The sequence below is a fragment of the Aedes albopictus genome, chromosome 3 (genome assembly GCF_035046485.1).
Source record: "Aedes albopictus strain Foshan chromosome 3, AalbF5, whole genome shotgun sequence".
Lineage (NCBI taxonomy): Eukaryota > Metazoa > Arthropoda > Insecta > Diptera > Culicidae > Aedes > Aedes albopictus.
Window position 1 is genome coordinate 218022143 of NC_085138.1, and position 17370 is coordinate 218039512.

General features: G+C 43.6%; 1 protein-coding gene and 1 long non-coding RNA gene across 2 annotated transcripts in view; both read left to right on the forward strand.

Moving 5' to 3' along the window:
• Positions 1 to 17370, forward strand: part of LOC109406256 (chromatin-remodeling ATPase INO80) — a 142582-nt gene that overhangs the window by 31554 nt on the left and 93658 nt on the right. The gene's annotated exons all lie outside the window — the stretch shown is intronic.
• LOC134291302 (uncharacterized) lies at positions 8222 to 17226 on the forward strand. The gene is made up of 3 exons (XR_009999023.1): positions 8222 to 9310; positions 9373 to 9447; positions 9505 to 17226. It is a non-coding gene; the product is annotated as an uncharacterized LOC134291302 (long non-coding RNA).

Below are 17370 nucleotides of genomic sequence, written 5' to 3' on the forward strand. Positions count from 1 at the left end.
TATCCTATTCACTTGAGTGGAGTGCTTAGTGGAAGACAGTTGAATCTTTCCATAGTGGAGTTAATTTTTCCAAAGGTGTTTCAAATCACATTTAAATCAAACCAATTAAACTCGAAGTAAGTTTCGCGCGTGCCATAATTAATTTAATCTAATTTCATTGATGAATTGCTTTTTTTAGTGACAGAATTTGTTGAGTTTAAATAGTTTTTTATTGAGAATAAATCCAGCGAGTAGTGGCTAATAATTAATTCAGGTAAGCCTATAATTTTGAATAAGTGAGCCAATAAATTAGATAATCCACGTTGTGCAGGACGAGTGCCCACGCAACGAGGGCGGTTAGTCCGGATTGGACACTAGTTCAACCAAACGAACTGGTGAGTGGAATCGTCTGAGCGTGTTTGGACTAGCAAGTGTCTTCGGTAGTGCTCGAATTCCGTCTAGCTCGTGATTCGTCCGACGTCTGTGGTGCAACATCACGGTGTCGTCGCAAGTCAATAAGACGCCCGGTGCCAGCCGAGCTACAACCAACGGCTGCCACTCCACGAAGCCGGGGACGCATTTACCCCGATCAACGCATCGGCGCGCGCGAGACACGTGATAGGACGAGAGCTCGTTTAGAGCCCGAAGCCGTTAAGCAGTTGGTGACGACCAACGAGAACGCTCGACGAGGGAAGATTTCGAGACGCGTATTTGGGAAGGATTGCATCTCGTAGCCACGTGTTACTTCCGACGCGGGACCTACAACGAACGATAAGGTCAGATAAAACCAAAAACTTTTCTTTGGCTCTTTTTCGCACATGTGCTATAAAACCCTAAAAGCTAATCCGATAGGAACGTGACGTCACATGAGGGAATTAGGCTTGTTTGAATTGATTTGAAGTTTGAATAAAAATTTCCTTTTTGAATTGAATGTTGAATGAAACTTGAACTCAATAAATTGTGTTGAATTGGATTACGCGATCGTTGAATGAAAAGTTGTTAATTACTTCTAGTTTAATTTTAGCTCTCCACGTTCATTTCGCGTTACGGAATAAATTGTAAATATAGATTTAGATTGGCTTTAGTTAACTATAATCTGGACAATTCCCTTTTGATGAATTACTGAGATTTTTCTTAGATTTTTTCGCGATTTTGTTGTAAATATTTGCTGATTTCTGTTTGGCTATCGTGCGAAGCGTTTGGTGTTGAAGTGAATCTTCGGTTCTGAGACAACTGTTTCACCTGCCCTGAGAAGGCAGTTTCATTCCGGGCAAACTTAAAGGAGTAACGGTCCTTCGTTTGAAGGTGGCGCATAAGCCGTTTACTTAAGGGACAGAACGGAGCGTTACATTTTGGCGCCCAACGTGGGGCCTGATAATAGTGCCTTGACGTTTTTGGATTTTTTGTAAATATTTGATTTAGTTTGAAATTTTGTAGTATCATAGAGCTTGTTGAATTGAATTAGAATCAAATCGGAATTTAACCTAGGATTAAATTTTGTTGGAATTCGTTGAGCAAATCTAGTAGTAAGTTAGGATTACAGTTTCGGAAATCGGTGAATTCGTTTTAGTTTAGTTTCGGTTATAGTTTTCATTGAATTCGGTATTTTTGACGAACAATCGTTTTTTTTTGCATATTCTTTTCTATTTCGTGTGTCTTTGTCCTACTATTTTTCTTAGTTTGTATAAGTGAAGTGATAGTGAAGTGCAATTTGAAGTGAATTTGATTTTGCAATCTACGTGAAGCATAATGGCTAATGCGAACTACCGCCTAGACGACCTTGCGAATGTAAACCGTACCACGAATTCGCAAAGAACGCTGGTCACACCACCGGGTTCGGATTATGCCGATTCGTTGGAGGGTGCAGTTGGTGGATTGAACCCCTCTCACACGCCGCGGATCGTATGGGCAGACCAAATGATGATGGGTGCTTCCGATGGCCGATCGGGTCCCGACCGGTTGTCTTTGGACAGTCGCTTTCCAGCGCAGAATAACCTGCAGACTGAATTGGACCGCGCAGCAAGAATGCAGCTTTCGATGGAAGGATTTCCACTTCCTTTCCGTGGAGTTCCGTCCAGTACCAGGTTGGAGAGAGTGGAAGAGGGTCATCCTGAGACCTCGCAGATGTTGCCGGTGGATTTGACAGGATTTTCCGGTCCGAGAGCGGCGACCACACGGCAGAATAGTACCAATCCATTTTGGAATGGCGATCATCCGGAAACACAAGGCCCTGCAGGTGACACTGGTCTACGCGAACCGCGAAACCAGACGCTGAATGGATCGTTTTTGCTGCCTCGAGACGACGCTGTTCCGCTACTAAATTCCACAGCGCAGCCGATTTTTTCTTCGGGAATCCCGACTACCAATGGAGGGCCGACAATGTCGCGGTCTACGTTCGACTCTCAGCCGTTATCTTCAAACCAAGGTCACCGAATGTTAGGTGCGGTTCAAACCGATGCTACTGCATTCCAGAGTGGAGCTTTTCGTGTATCCAACGGGGAAAGTGGTGTCTCTACGCAGTACATTCCGGGGCGAACGGAAGAAACCGCCCAAACCTGTCGTCAAGAACCTGGAAATGAGAGGGAAACGTTGCAGAACTATGTACACGTGTCGGAAATTCAAAACTATGTGCAGACTTACGTTCGTCAACTCTTGACTGGCCATCCGAATCGTCCCATTGTTCCAGACACGACTATGAACCACTTGGCCCAAGAAATCGGAGAGATAGGATTACGTGACACCGGAGTTCCTGGTGTGTCACGAACTGCTGATAGAGCTCAGGTTAGCTCTCAGGATCCACCTAGGTTGCCAGCACCCTTGCAGATGCGAATCACGGATATGTCTGGTGTACAGCCTGAAAATAGGGGAAGTTCAATAAATGACGAGACCCCTCAAGCGTTCAGGGAGGTTCTACGAAACTCGTGGCCCAGTTTTGTAAATCCGGGATATCCTAGATCTCCCGTTGGACCAACGGCTCGAGATCAACTCCCAGAACCCCGTTTGCGTATGAATTACCCTTTGAATGCTTCACCAAATGTTCAACCGATAAATGAGGAAGGAACCCAATACCAGATGAGACGGGGTAGATTGCCACACCAAACTTGCAACATTATGGAAAAATGACCCAAGTTTGCGGGTGACGCAAATCCGACTCCAATGATTGACTTTTTGCGACAAATTGAACTTTTGAGTCGTTCGTATCAAATTTCCAAGGAAGAGTTGAGGACCCATGCACACCTCCTCTTCAAAGAAGACGCTTATGTCTGGTACTCTGCCTACGAACCTAAGTTCAATTCGTGGGATACCTTGTTGTATTACTTGCGCATGAGGTATGACAACCCGAATAGGGATCGATTCATTCGGGAAGATCTGCGAAATCGAAAACAACGTCCTAACGAGCTGTTCAGTGCGTTCCTCACGGACATTGAAAATCTGTCTCAGCGGATGAACAAAAGGATTTCCGATGAGGAGAAATTCGACATTGTGGTAGAGAACATGAAGATGTCCTACAAACGGCGACTAGCATTAGAGGAGATTTCGTCATTGGAACACTTGGCACAACTGTGCTACAGATTTGACGCGTTGGAGGGAAACTTGTATCATCCTCGTGGTCCAACTAAAACGCCGTTGGTTAATGAGATCTTCGTGGATGAGAAGGAAGCCGCGGATGCAGAGGACCTGACCGATGAACTGGAGGTAGCTGCGCTTCAGGCGCGTAGGAATCCCAAGGACCCATCAACGTCGAATATTCGGGCAACCAATGACCGATCCCAATCTCTTTGCTGGAACTGCAGAAAATCCGGACATCTGTGGAGAGAATGCGATCAAAAGAAAGGCATCTTCTGTCACATGTGTGGTCATCCTGATACGACTGCGTTCAGATGCCCACAGCAGCATGATCTGCGTTCTGCGTTCGAGTCCAAGTCAAAAAACGATTAAAGGAGGAGATTTTCGGGAACCGAGCTCCTGCCCAATTGGACAAAAAGGTTCCCCATTCCCCGTTTTCCCGATTCAATCAAACCTTCCTGATAAAGACCAGCTTTCGACGTTGCCCCCACCTAATTGTTTCGATCCTCGACACTCAAGTCGAAGGGCTCGCAGACACCGGAGCCAGCGTGTCAATTATAAGCTCGACGAATCTCATCAAACGCCTTGGATTAAAGGTTCAGCAATGCGACTTGAAGATTTTTACAGCGGATCGGACTCCCTACACCTGTTTGGGGTACGTAAACATCCCATACAGATATCAAGAGGTCACGAAAGTAATTCCTACTCTCGTGGTCCCGGAAATCTGCAAGACTCTGATTCTAGGAATAGATTTCTTAACGGCCTTTAATTTTCAATTGGTCGCTCAGCCGTCTTCGGAGGAGTCGAATAACCCAATCACCAGTACAAATCTTTGTCTGAATTATATTGAAGACTACTTTGGAGATGATGAAGGCCACATTTGTTTCCAGCTGACCCCGGAAATCCCTAGAGAATCTGTTCCAGAAACCCAAGAAGGCGATCCCAGTCTGGAGATGCCAACGGTCGAAATCCCAATAAAGCGAATAGAGCACCCTCACGAGATTGAGACGGAACATCCGCTGTCCTCACAGCAGAGAACGGAGCTTTTCGAAGCAATCCAATACCTTCCAGTAACTCAAGAAGGACAACTGGGCAGAACACCCTTGATAAAACACTCGATCGACTTACTGCCTGGAGCGACACCACGACGGATTCCTTCCTACCGATGGTCGCCGGCAGTGGAAACAGTAATCGACGCTGAAATGGACCGACTTCGGAATCTCGACGTTATTGAAGAGTGTGAAGGTGCCGCTGATTTCGTCAATCCGCTACTGCCAATCAAGAAGCCTACTGGGAAATGGCGTATTTGCTTGGATTCCCGACGGTTGAACTCCCTGACTAAAAAGGATGACTTTCCAATTCCGAACATGACCGTGATCCTGCAGCGAATCCAGCGCGCACGCTACTTTTCCGTGATCGATTTGACAGAATCGTATTACCAGGTCGAACTTGATGATGACGCTAAAAACAAAACGGCTTTTCGGACCAACAAGGGCTTATATCGATTCAAGGTCATGCCCTTCGGCTTAACTAACGCTCCAGCAACCATGGCTCGTTTAATGGTGAAAGTCCTTGGACATGACCTGGAGCCGTACGTATACGTCTACTTAGACGATATTATTATCGTATCGGACTCTTATGAGGAACATCTCCGATTGATAAAATGCGTAGGAGAACGATTAGCTCGCGCAGGCTTGACTATCAACATTTTGAAGTCTAAGTTTTGCCAAACGAGTATCAAATATCTCGGATACGTGTTATCCGAGGATGGGCTGTCGATGGATGTTGCGAAAATCCAGCCCGTCTTGGACTACGCTGTTCCCCGAACGGTAAAAGACGTTAGGCGATTGCTCGGTCTTGCCGGCTTTTATCAAAAGTTCATCAAGAACTATTCGGAAATTACCACTCCAATCACCGATCTCCTCAAAAAAGGTCGACGGAAGTTCGAATGGACCCCGGAAGCGGACCTTGCTCTTCAACGGCTGAAGGATGCTCTTGTCTCTGCGCCGATCTTAGCCAACCCCGATTTCTCGCTACCGTTCATAATCGAGACGGATAGTTCAGACTTGGCCATTGGTTCTGTATTGGTCCAAATTCAAGACGGCGAACGGAGGTGTATTGCGTACTTTTCAAAAAAGTTATCGAGTACTCAGCGGAAGTACAGCGCCACTGAGCGAGAATGTTTGGCGGTACTGTTAAGTATCGAAAACTTCCGACATTTCGTCGAAGGGAATCGTTTCGTGGTGCAAACCGATGCGATGAGCCTTACTTTTCTTCAGACAATGAGCATCGAGTCGAAAAGTCCGCGCATCGCTCGATGGGCGCTGAAGCTCTCAAAGTACGATATCGAGCTTCAATATAAAAAAGGATCCGAAAACATCCCTGCCGATGCTCTTAGTCGTAGCCTATATATCGTTGATTGTGACATACCTGATCCGTATATCGAAGGACTTAGGCAGCAGATTGAAAAGAACCCTGATCAATATCCGGATTTCAAGATCGTCAACGGAAGAATCTTCAAGTTTATCACCAATTCAACGTTACTCGAGGACCCGACATTCCGCTGGAAGGAAGTTTTGCCCTTATCAGATAGGAAAACAACCATCGAGGGCATTCACAACGTCGCTCATCTTGGATTCCTCAAAACCCTTGAAAAAGTGCGCGAACGTTACTATTGGCCGCGGATGGCCAGTGAAATAAAACGCTTCTGCAGTAGTTGCCGAGTCTGCAAAGAGTCGAAGGTGCCGAATATGAATGTGCGTCCACCCTGTGGAAAACCCAAACTTTGTAGTCGGCCATGGGAACTAATTTCCATAGACTTCCTCGGGCCCTACCCGAAGTCACGCAAGGGAAATGTCTGGATCCTTGTGATCTGTGATTTCTTCTCCAAGTTTGTGCTGGCTCAGTGCATGAAGGCTGCCACTGCTCCAGGAGTCTGTGCAGTCATGGAGAACCTCGTATTCAACCTCTTTGGAGCACCATCGGTCTGTATCACCGACAATGCGAAGGTTTTCCAAAGCGACCTGTTCAGAAATCTGCTGAAAACGTACGGAGTAACCCAGTGGAACTTGGCAGTATATCACCCGAGTCCAAATCCAGCCGAACGGGTCAACCGCGTGATTGTGACCGCCCTACGATGTGCTTTAAACAAACAGGCGGACCACCGTAACTGGGACGAGTCAGTTCAAAAGATTGTCTCTGCGATTCGTACTAGCGTACACGAAAGTACTGGCTTTACGCCATACTTTATAAATTTTGGACGAAATATGATCAGTATGGGGAGTGAGTATGATCACCTCAGAGAATTTGAATCTGAGTATAACTACATTCCGGCCCATCAGAGTGAAGAAGCTCGAAAACTCTATGAGCTAGTCCGTCAAAACCTCCAGGAGGCGTATAAACGGTATTCGCGACCGTACAATTTGAGATCCAACGAAAATCACGTCTTCAAACCTGGCGACCTTGTGTATAAGCGCGATATTCATCTGTCCGACAAATCGAAATACTTCGTTGGCAAATTCGGAACAAAGTACACCCGTGCTAAAGTTCAGTCGGCTCTGGGAACGAACACGTATGTTCTTGAGAACGAGGAAGGTCATAGGATTCCTGGTACCTTCCATGGGTCATTCTTAAAGAAGGCCTAAAAGACAGAAGGAATGTTAGTTCTTCCGATTGAGCTTGTAAAAGATAAGCTATGACGGCGCAAGTGCCTATTGCGCATAAACCATCAGAGAAGCCGAATAAAAAAAAACTCGTTTGAGGTGTAAAAGGCAATCGTCCAACGTTCGAGATGTCCTCAGGTTTCCTCACGTTGTTGACAACATCACTCAGTGACTGCAACATAAGCTATGACGGCGCAAGTGTCTAGTGCGCCTAAAAAAAAAAAAACCTCGTTGATGTCCAGAAAACACTCTCTTGAGGTGCAAAAGACAGCAGTCCAACGTTCGAGATGTTCTTTGATTCCCTCACGTTGTTGACAAAAACACCAGCTATGACTGCACTACGGTCGCGTAGTGCATAAACCATCATCGAATCAAAATACACATTAGTGGTGCAACGAGACTGTCCGATGTATCATCGATAGTCGACGAAGTTCTTATTTAGCTGCAATGTTGTACAGCTATGACGGTGCATCTTCCTAATGCACAAAAACAACGAAACAACTAGCCCAAACAAAACACTTCAGTAGGTTGATTACATCTTGCTTCAAATCTAGGTCAGTAGAGTCTGCTCGATCAGACTGTGACCTTGACCGAGAAATCGAAGCTAATAGGATTCGCAGCGGTATTCTCTGTTCTTATTAGAACAGCAATGAATAGTCGGCAGCGTTGTATGTTCACTTCACAGTAACACAATTTTAGCACTTTTACGTAAATTATCTTCGTATCACTTCACCTTTTTTACTTTCCTATATTGATTTCCAATTTGTTGTTCATAAATCCGGTCGAATAATATCATTTTTGCAGTAATTTCCTGAAAAATTAGTAGACTATGTCATTTTCCTTACCTCATCATGCGTTGTTATTATCATTCCAATTTCTCATTCAGTTTTCATTTTGACAGTAATTTACAGCACATTCTTAGGGTATGTGTCAATTGGCGAATTAAAATTAATTTTCACTTAAACTTGACAGTTTGATAATTATTTCCTTAGGAAAACTGCCAAGTTTAAGTGTTGAACTGTCAAATTTAAGTAAAAATTAATTTTAATTCGCCAATTGACACATACCCTTAAAGCTTAGTTTTTGACATTCCGCGAAACGTCTTAAACGTCTGAATAGGGTAGCTATGTTGACTGGTAGGATTAGAATAGGGCGTGAATGATTTTCGGTATGCGTTTAGGTAATTAGTTTAGTAGGTAATTACGTTTTCCAATTCGTTAATTGGAGTAATTCGGTTAATCGGTCTTTGAGTTTTCCTGATGTGTCAGGAGTAAATCGGTTTAGGTAAGACAAATTTTCAGATATTTCTGAAGTTATCGGTATATAGAATAAGATAAAATGTTTGATGAGTGTTTCGGTTTGTCAGTAAAGGATTATTTGGTTTGTTAGTATCGTGTTTGGTCAGCTCAACATAGTTATTCCGTTAGGCGATTTAGTATGTTTTGATTAGTTGCAATAGTTTCAGCTCAGTAAATTTCATGTTTAATTTGTTTAGGTTATTCCGATTCAGAAAAAAAAAAAAAATCTTTAAATTTTATAAATGTCTATGTTAGTATTTTCTAAATAAATATTAAACATAAAAATTTTGAAATTTTACAAATTTCAAAATTTTTATTTCTTAGCATGGGCGAAATGTAACGATAACATAATATCACTTAATTTAGAACCGCATTGCAAATACGTTTTTACCTCAACCGTTTGTATCTGCTGGCAAAAGCTTTTAATTTTCACATGCTGTCAGTAAGGCCAGTAATGCTGTCAGATTGCATTAAAGTATTTTCACATGCGCCACCTAGGAGAGGATTGCGCAAACACGATGAAACATTTCGAGTTTAAATTTATTGCGTCGTAGAGAGTCAAACAGATCCAGCCGTGGAAAATTCCGTAAATGTAACAAAAGAATAATTGAAAGTTAGACTCTCCGTAATCCACCAATTGGAGGAAATTGCGCAGTAAATTTTTGGCTATTCCCAATCTATCGCGCGTTATCCTATTCACTTGAGTGGAGTGCTTAGTGGAAGACAGTTGAATCTTTCCATAGTGGAGTTAATTTTTCCAAAGGTGTTTCAAATCACATTTAAATCAAACCAATTAAACTCGAAGTAAGTTTCGCGCGTGCCATAATTAATTTAATCTAATTTCATTGATGAATTGCTTTTTTTAGTGACAGAATTTGTTGAGTTTAAATAGTTTTTTATTGAGAATAAATCCAGCGAGTAGTGGCTAATAATTAATTCAGGTAAGCCTATAATTTTGAATAAGTGAGCCAATAAATTAGATAATCCACGTTGTGCAGGACGAGTGCCCACGCAACGAGGGCGGTTAGTCCGGATTGGACACTAGTTCAACCAAACGAACTGGTGAGTGGAATCGTCTGAGCGTGTTTGGACTAGCAAGTGTCTTCGGTAGTGCTCGAATTCCGTCTAGCTCGTGATTCGTCCGACGTCTGTGGTGCAACATCACGGTGTCGTCGCAAGTCAATAAGACGCCCGGTGCCAGCCGAGCTACAACCAACGGCTGCCACTCCACGAAGCCGGGGACGCATTTACCCCGATCAACGCATCGGCGCGCGCGAGACACGTGATAGGACGAGAGCTCGTTTAGAGCCCGAAGCCGTTAAGCAGTTGGTGACGACCAACGAGAACGCTCGACGAGGGAAGATTTCGAGACGCGTATTTGGGAAGGATTGCATCTCGTAGCCACGTGTTACTTCCGACGCGGGACCTACAACGAACGATAAGGTCAGATAAAACCAAAAACTTTTCTTTGGCTCTTTTTCGCACATGTGCTATAAAACCCTAAAAGCTAATCCGATAGGAACGTGACGTCACATGAGGGAATTAGGCTTGTTTGAATTGATTTGAAGTTTGAATAAAAATTTCCTTTTTGAATTGAATGTTGAATGAAACTTGAACTCAATAAATTGTGTTGAATTGGATTACGCGATCGTTGAATGAAAAGTTGTTAATTACTTCTAGTTTAATTTTAGCTCTCCACGTTCATTTCGCGTTACGGAATAAATTGTAAATATAGATTTAGATTGGCTTTAGTTAACTATAATCTGGACAATTCCCTTTTGATGAATTACTGAGATTTTTCTTAGATTTTTTCGCGATTTTGTTGTAAATATTTGCTGATTTCTGTTTGGCTATCGTGCGAAGCGTTTGGTGTTGAAGTGAATCTTCGGTTCTGAGACAACTGTTTCACCTGCCCTGAGAAGGCAGTTTCATTCCGGGCAAACTTAAAGGAGTAACGGTCCTTCGTTTGAAGGTGGCGCATAAGCCGTTTACTTAAGGGACAGAACGGAGCGTTACAAGGCTTTTCAATCGGAACTGTTAATGATATGATATGTATAACGATTCATTTGATGTGAACGTGTCTCACTACGGGTACAATGTATGTGTAGTGTCTGATAAAATATGCTCTTAGAATTCTTTCAGTGTAGGTGTCCATGAAGATTCTACCTTCTTCTTCGGCGTAACAAGCGAGCGATTACATGCATTACACTCTTTAACAAAACGCTCAATATCAGTGTTTATTCCTAGCCAAAAAGCTGTGCGTCTGGCTAATTGTTTACTTTTACAATTCCGTCGTGATTCGAGTGCAACATTTGTAAGATTTTCCCCTGCAATGCTTTCGGCACAACTATTCTACCACAAAACAACAAGCATCCTGAAGATAATTCCAGGTCATGTGATTTTGCTTTGAAATCTCGTAACTCTCTGTCTACCCGATTTGGCCACCCTTTTTCTAAATGAAGTATGACCTATGACAGTAAAACATCATTTTTTGTTTCATTTGCTATTGTTTTATAGTCCATTGGTAGATCATTAGTGAAATTTACGCTGTTAATATACTTTTTGTCAACGTCTTCAGGTACTGGACAAGGAAGTGGGAAACGTGAGAAAAAATTATACCTTACCGATCAGGCTAAGGCCGGGGTGGCTGTTAGAGCCTCCTCCAGGCTCTGACTAGGTATGACGGTAGCTACAGCACTAGTGGGTAAACTCGCTCTTGGCTAGCCCTGTAGCTATAACTCGGTGAACCTCTTCGGTTGGGTTCCTTCCACTACACTGGTTGGACTGTGGGATTCGGATTCGGTTAAGAAATCTCTGTTACACTTCACTTGTTTATTACAACTACGATGTTTATTACGCGATTTCAAAATTATAACTAACTGGCTTGCGCAACTGCGCTGCTTATATAATGCCTGGTTTACATGGAGCAAGTGACTTGAAAATGTCCAATTGAATGCGAATTGAACGTGTAAACACCACTGTTCATCTCAGTTGAGCAACTGACTTGACTTGAACGAAATCATCCCACTTGCCCCGTCTGAACACGCGATTCATGTGAGTTGAATTCAAGTCATCTGTCAAATGAGCTGAATTCAATTCAGTTTGCTTACGCACCGCACGAGTGGAAGAATGTAAACACTTGCTTCAATTGAGATGCATTCAAAGGCATGCAAGTGGACACCCAAGTCATTTGCTCAGTCTAAACATTTCTTTCCATTGGATTGAACATGTTTGAGAAGTTTGCAACTCAGATGCTCGTTTCAATTGAATCTAGAAAGTTCGCACACCCGCGCGAACACGCTGGATCATCACGTGCTCCGCCGCCTGCGCCTGTGAGATGATTTCGTTTGACTTGAACAAAAAAGTTTTCCCGATTATTAGCCGGTGCCGACAGGTGGCCAACTCAGCGGTGGGGGTTGGTTCCGTCCTCCGCTGCACTGGTATCGTGGTTTCCTCCGTTGCCGTGGTTTCCCGTGCCTACGTTCTCCACGCCATTCAGGTTCTAATCGAAGTGCTGCTTCCATCTTTCGATCACCTTACTATTGTGACCGGAGGAATCCTAATTGCTTCTGTACTTTTTAACGTTCATTGATAGACTGATTTGATATCTCTGAAGACTTGTCATACTGCTATTTTCAAATCCTACTTTTCTTTTCCAACGACTCATTACTACATTCTATCCCTTTCAACACTCACGTCCGTCCGTCAATAGGCTTCCGTCCTTATCCCTGCACATTTTGGCTCGCGGTACGCAGCCGTTGCGGGATGCGTTGAGCTTCTGGTAGAACTTCCGTGTTTCTTGGGAACGGCACAGCAGTTCCATTTCTTCGCACTCCGTTTCTTCCAGGCGGCACTTTTTCTCCCGCCGAAAGATGCGGGTCTGCTGTTTCCGCTTCTGTTTGTAACGTTCTGCCACAGAGAAACAGACGTCACACTCTGCTCGCTTCCTATCGATCAACTTTTTAACGGCTGATTCAAATATTCGGTAGTAGGTCGATTGGCCACTCGCGGCGCTAGCATCGGTTTTGATCGGTTTGATGTTTGCTCACTACTGCCACCTAGTGATGGCCCGGACAAACACAGTATATTTGGTATTGGGCGATTGCCTTTTTGTAACGATGTTTTCTAATATTTTTTTTTCTAAGTGTTACGTCTGTTTCTCTTTTTTTTTCTAAACCGTAGGGGGATAATCTGCCTAACAGGAAGGTTAGGGTAGTGTAGGGCTGAGGCTGTCTTCTACAACAAAAGTAAAAGCCAGGACTACTCTCTCCTCGTACCCACTAAACCATTCCTGTGGTCGCCAAACCCTAGGTCTCTCCGGAACCACCAAGAAGGTATTGCTTCAGAGGGGGGCTAGTGCACATCGCACCCTCAAGGTTAGCTGCGTAGCCTAGCAGCAACGAGCATCGATGACACGCTCTGGAGAGTCCATCACGGTAACATGCTGGCGCTTAGCCAGTTTTCCGAGTGGTCCTCGCCACTCCCTTTGTCCTCGGAAGGCGGGCAGGGTCAACCCCGCCCGCGCCCAACTGCTTTGCGGACATCAAGAACTGATGCCCACGTGCAACCCGATCTGACCTGCTGAAGGCAAGGGTATCACTACCCTTCAGGCCCTATCAGCTGCACCAGAAGGTTGCTGACAGCAGGGTCTCCATCTGCCCCGACCCTTGCCGGGGACCCCTTTCCAACCGTGGGCTCGGATCCAACCTAGTAGACCGACGCCACGACAGCACCGCTACCGGGACTTCCTCTCCGCGGCCACCTAATCGCTGTAAGGGTCGATCTCGACCGCAGGGCATCGGTATGACCTACGAAGCCGACTCCGAACCCCTGGACCACCTCTTGTACTGCATCTGGACTAGCCATTCTCCGAGTCCACGCGCCACTTCCTCTGTAGCTCCCAGACGATATGGGTGATAGCCGTTGAAACGGCGTTCCAGCCAAACTCATCCCTACACATCCTCTGGACCAAGTTGTCCGGGTTTGTGTCCTCCCCGCATGTGGCAAGCATGCGGTCACGCATTGTGCGAAAACGCGGGCACACGAACAAAACGTGTTCCGTCGTTTCCTCTAAACCATTGCACACTGGGCATTCGGGAGAATCCGCATGCCCGGAACGGTGTAGATACTGTCGGAAGCAACCATGACCTGTACTGCCGTAATTCTGCAAAGTGACGTAAGCGCCATTTAAAATGTCGATATTTTTTGGTATATTATCTATGATATCTGGTGTAAAAATAATACTGTGGTATGCCTGCTGTATAAGAATGCAAGATCTAGTCGTAATCTATCATCTATGGAAAGAAACTTAGAGGTTGAGCAAGAGTTTTATGCATAATAACCAAAAAATGGGCCAAAACTATCAATGTCGCTTACGTCACTTTGCAGAATTACGGCAGTGTAAGGACCTGTGTCAGGTGGAATGTAACTTCCCCATGGCGCCTATTAATCCAACTATCTACCCTCGGTATCAACCTATGGGCCCATCTTCCTTTGGTGGAACTGTCCCACGCACGCTGCCATTTGACCATAGAGATTGATTGATTTATCTTTATTTGAGAGCCTTTTGACCATAAAGGCCATCTTAGCAGTCCTGCGTATGCCTCTTGTGCCGCGCATTTCAAAGCACTCCATGTCCTCACTGATAAGAATGCTGATAGGCACCATACCAGTAATGACGCAGAGAGCGTCGTGTGACATGGTACGGTACGCGCTCGCAACCCTCAGGCACATAAGCCTGTCAGTACTTTCCAGCTTCCGTCGGTAGCATTTAGTACTTAGCGCGGTGCCCCACACCGGGCCGCCATACCTAGATATGGACGTAGCAACACTAGCCAGAATCTTGCGCTTACTGGCGTACACCGCAGAGCTATTGGACATCATCCGGGACAGTGCCGCAATAGCTGTGGAGGCTCTTTTATAGGCATAATCGACTTGGCTACCGAAGGTAAGCTTATCGTCGATCATCACGCCCAAGTGTTTGACGAAGCGCTTTGACAGGATAGTGCACTCTCCTACATTGATCTCCGTCTGCTGTTCCGACTTCCGGTTGTTAACAACCGTCACCTCTGTCTTGTGGTGAGCCAGCTCCAGTTTCCTGGATCGCATCCACGCCTCTACAACCTTGATCGAGTAGTCGGTAGTCAACTTCACCTCCTCGATCGTTTCACTGTAGACTTTGAGCGTAATGTCGTCGACAAATCCGACAATCTCCACTCCCACTGACGTCTGTTTCTCTGTGGTTCTACGTTCTGCCGAGTCCCTTGTTGCAGCATAACCGCCCGCGCTGCGTTCTTCTCCAAAACCGTTCTGCACTCTTCGTCGAACCTTCGTCGATTCCGTTCCACGTACCCGATGGTGATCTCTACCAGAGAAAAGAGTGATCGTTAGGTTTCGTCAAATTCGCATATAGGCAAATTTGACGTAAGGTAACGATAGTTACGCATCTGGTGGCAGGAATGAGAACCCTATGAAAAGAGTGATTCCGCCAAAAAAGTGCCATGGCGCAGCATAGGCAAAGTGCATTTTTTTTTTTTTCACTTTTTCATATCGAATTCCGCATCGTAGAGGATCAAACGACCACTTTTTGGAAAGAAAATTTAATTTTCTTTCAGATGCGATCAGATCCGCTAGGTACTTACAAACAATTTATGTGACTAAGAGCTCCTCATGCTATGCCTCCGGCGGGCAATTTCCGGACTTTTTGTTAGCTTTTTTTTCTTCACCTGTTGGGGAAATCAATCCGCTGCGCCCAATAGGCTGAACTTTTGTTAGCTTACTAATCCGGTGTCTGTCGGCGTGGGCATCGAGAATGATGATATGAAAAGCTATTGCCAATGGAAAATACCAACTACCGGTGCAAAATATGAGTAAATTTTGAAGACGAAAAATTGATTTTTTTTATGTAAACAAACGATTTTCTCCTTATCTCACTCAGCGCCTCTACAATTAGGGATCATCCGAATTCACCTATAGGATGAATCACCCCACGTCGGAAAAAAAATAATAGTGACTCAGAAAAAGGCGCTCTCTCGTGTAAACTTAAAAAATCAATAAACTTTTCAAAATTAAAAACCCCAAATAATATTTGTAAAGGTGCTCACCGGCTAGTGGGGTTCGAAGGCGAAGGATGTTCGAGGAGAAGCTGAAAGACTAAAAATTTGGAATCTACGTTTACACACCGAATGAATAATTTTTGACTAACGAGCCTGTATAAATCAAAGAGAAGAAACATCAAATTTGGAACAGTCGTTTTTCTGTCATCTCCATAGTTCCAATCGAAAAGGAGACCTGTCAAAACGACAAAGTTTCGCCACTTTGATATACTCAACACACTTTAGTCACAGACAAACAGACGTAACACTTGCGAAATTTCCATCGACCACGCTTTTAACGATCATTTCAAATTTTTATAGTTGTTGATTTCACGACCAGAGGCGCGCGCATCGTTTTTCTATGCGTTTGACGTTTCACACTAGCGCCTTCTGTTGACGATATGGCACAACACAGTGATTCGTGCAACTTTTCCACCAGGTGATGGTAGTGTGACCTGGGCGATGGATTTCCATGAAAATCGTTCAAGCTGCTACGTCTGTTTGTCTGTGCTTTAGTTTTGACGAATAGCCTAGTGTTTTTTATCCAAAACCTTTGCTGAATATATTAATTAATTATTTATGGCGTCAATAATCTACGAATCAATTCATTACAGCTAACGATTGATAGAAGGAAACCTTGCTAATAAAAACCCAGTGTTTTCAATAAATAGGCTTCATCCTAAATTAACCCTCTAATACCCAATCCCGCCTTTAGACGGGGTATAGTTTGAGCATCTTTGTAATTTTTGTTTCGTGGAAAACCATTTTTTTTTTATTTTTGGCTGATATTTAGGACTGTTCTGTATATCTCATAATGGTTTTTGGTGTATTTTAAAGCGTATTTACATGGAACCAAAAATCAACCCAAATATAGGTTCTTTTCACTCATATCGGCTCTTCCGTGCGAGAACCCAAATTTGGCAAATTTACCACGTTAAAGCTCTGAGTGGGTAGTTTCCGTTTGATGCCGGCATAAAATTGCAACCCATCGCAAAGTTCTTTCTACCTAGCGTTAACTTTCGAAGTACCCTAGTGGGTTGAAATAAACCCACTTTTGGGTAAACGGCAAAAAACCCAAATTTGGCTTCTCGCACGGACATTATCGGCTAGGTAGCTGCTTCTCGCTCTGTTTTTGACAACAATGCGAGCGGGAGAGCGAGGAAACAACCCACTGGTGGGTAAAAAGTTCAAGCGGTATACTTATTTTTGCGTTCTTTTAACGTATTTTTTAGGTAATCTGTTTTTTCCGTGTACATTTTTTTAAAATCATTGAAAAATTGATGTTTCAGTCACCTTTTAGAAGTCATTGTTTATTTTGTATTGAATCGCTACAATTAACATATTTTAAATTTTTCCCAAATCATTCTATCCTTGTTCAATAGTTTAAGGGAATCGAATAAACTCTAAAATGATTTTCCTTAAAATTACACGGAAAATAAAATTTTCTGTGAAAAAAAAAAAAATAATAATTTTTCAACAATAATCATAAAATCTCAAAATGTTTTCATCTAAAAAAAATCCGTTCCCCAAATTGGCTTCCAGGAAAAATATAAAAGGATGTTCAAAAATAAAAATTAGAAAAATCAAAAACTGAAATTCACGAAATCGAGAATTGAAAAGAATCATCTTCCAAAATATGTTCAAATCGATTTTAGATGACGAAAAATGATATTTAGATCAAAATCAAAAATTTGGGTATTAGAGGGTTAATACTACTAGTGACATGTCGTAGATTCGTTACAAGTAACACAAAGTTAAAACAAACAAGGA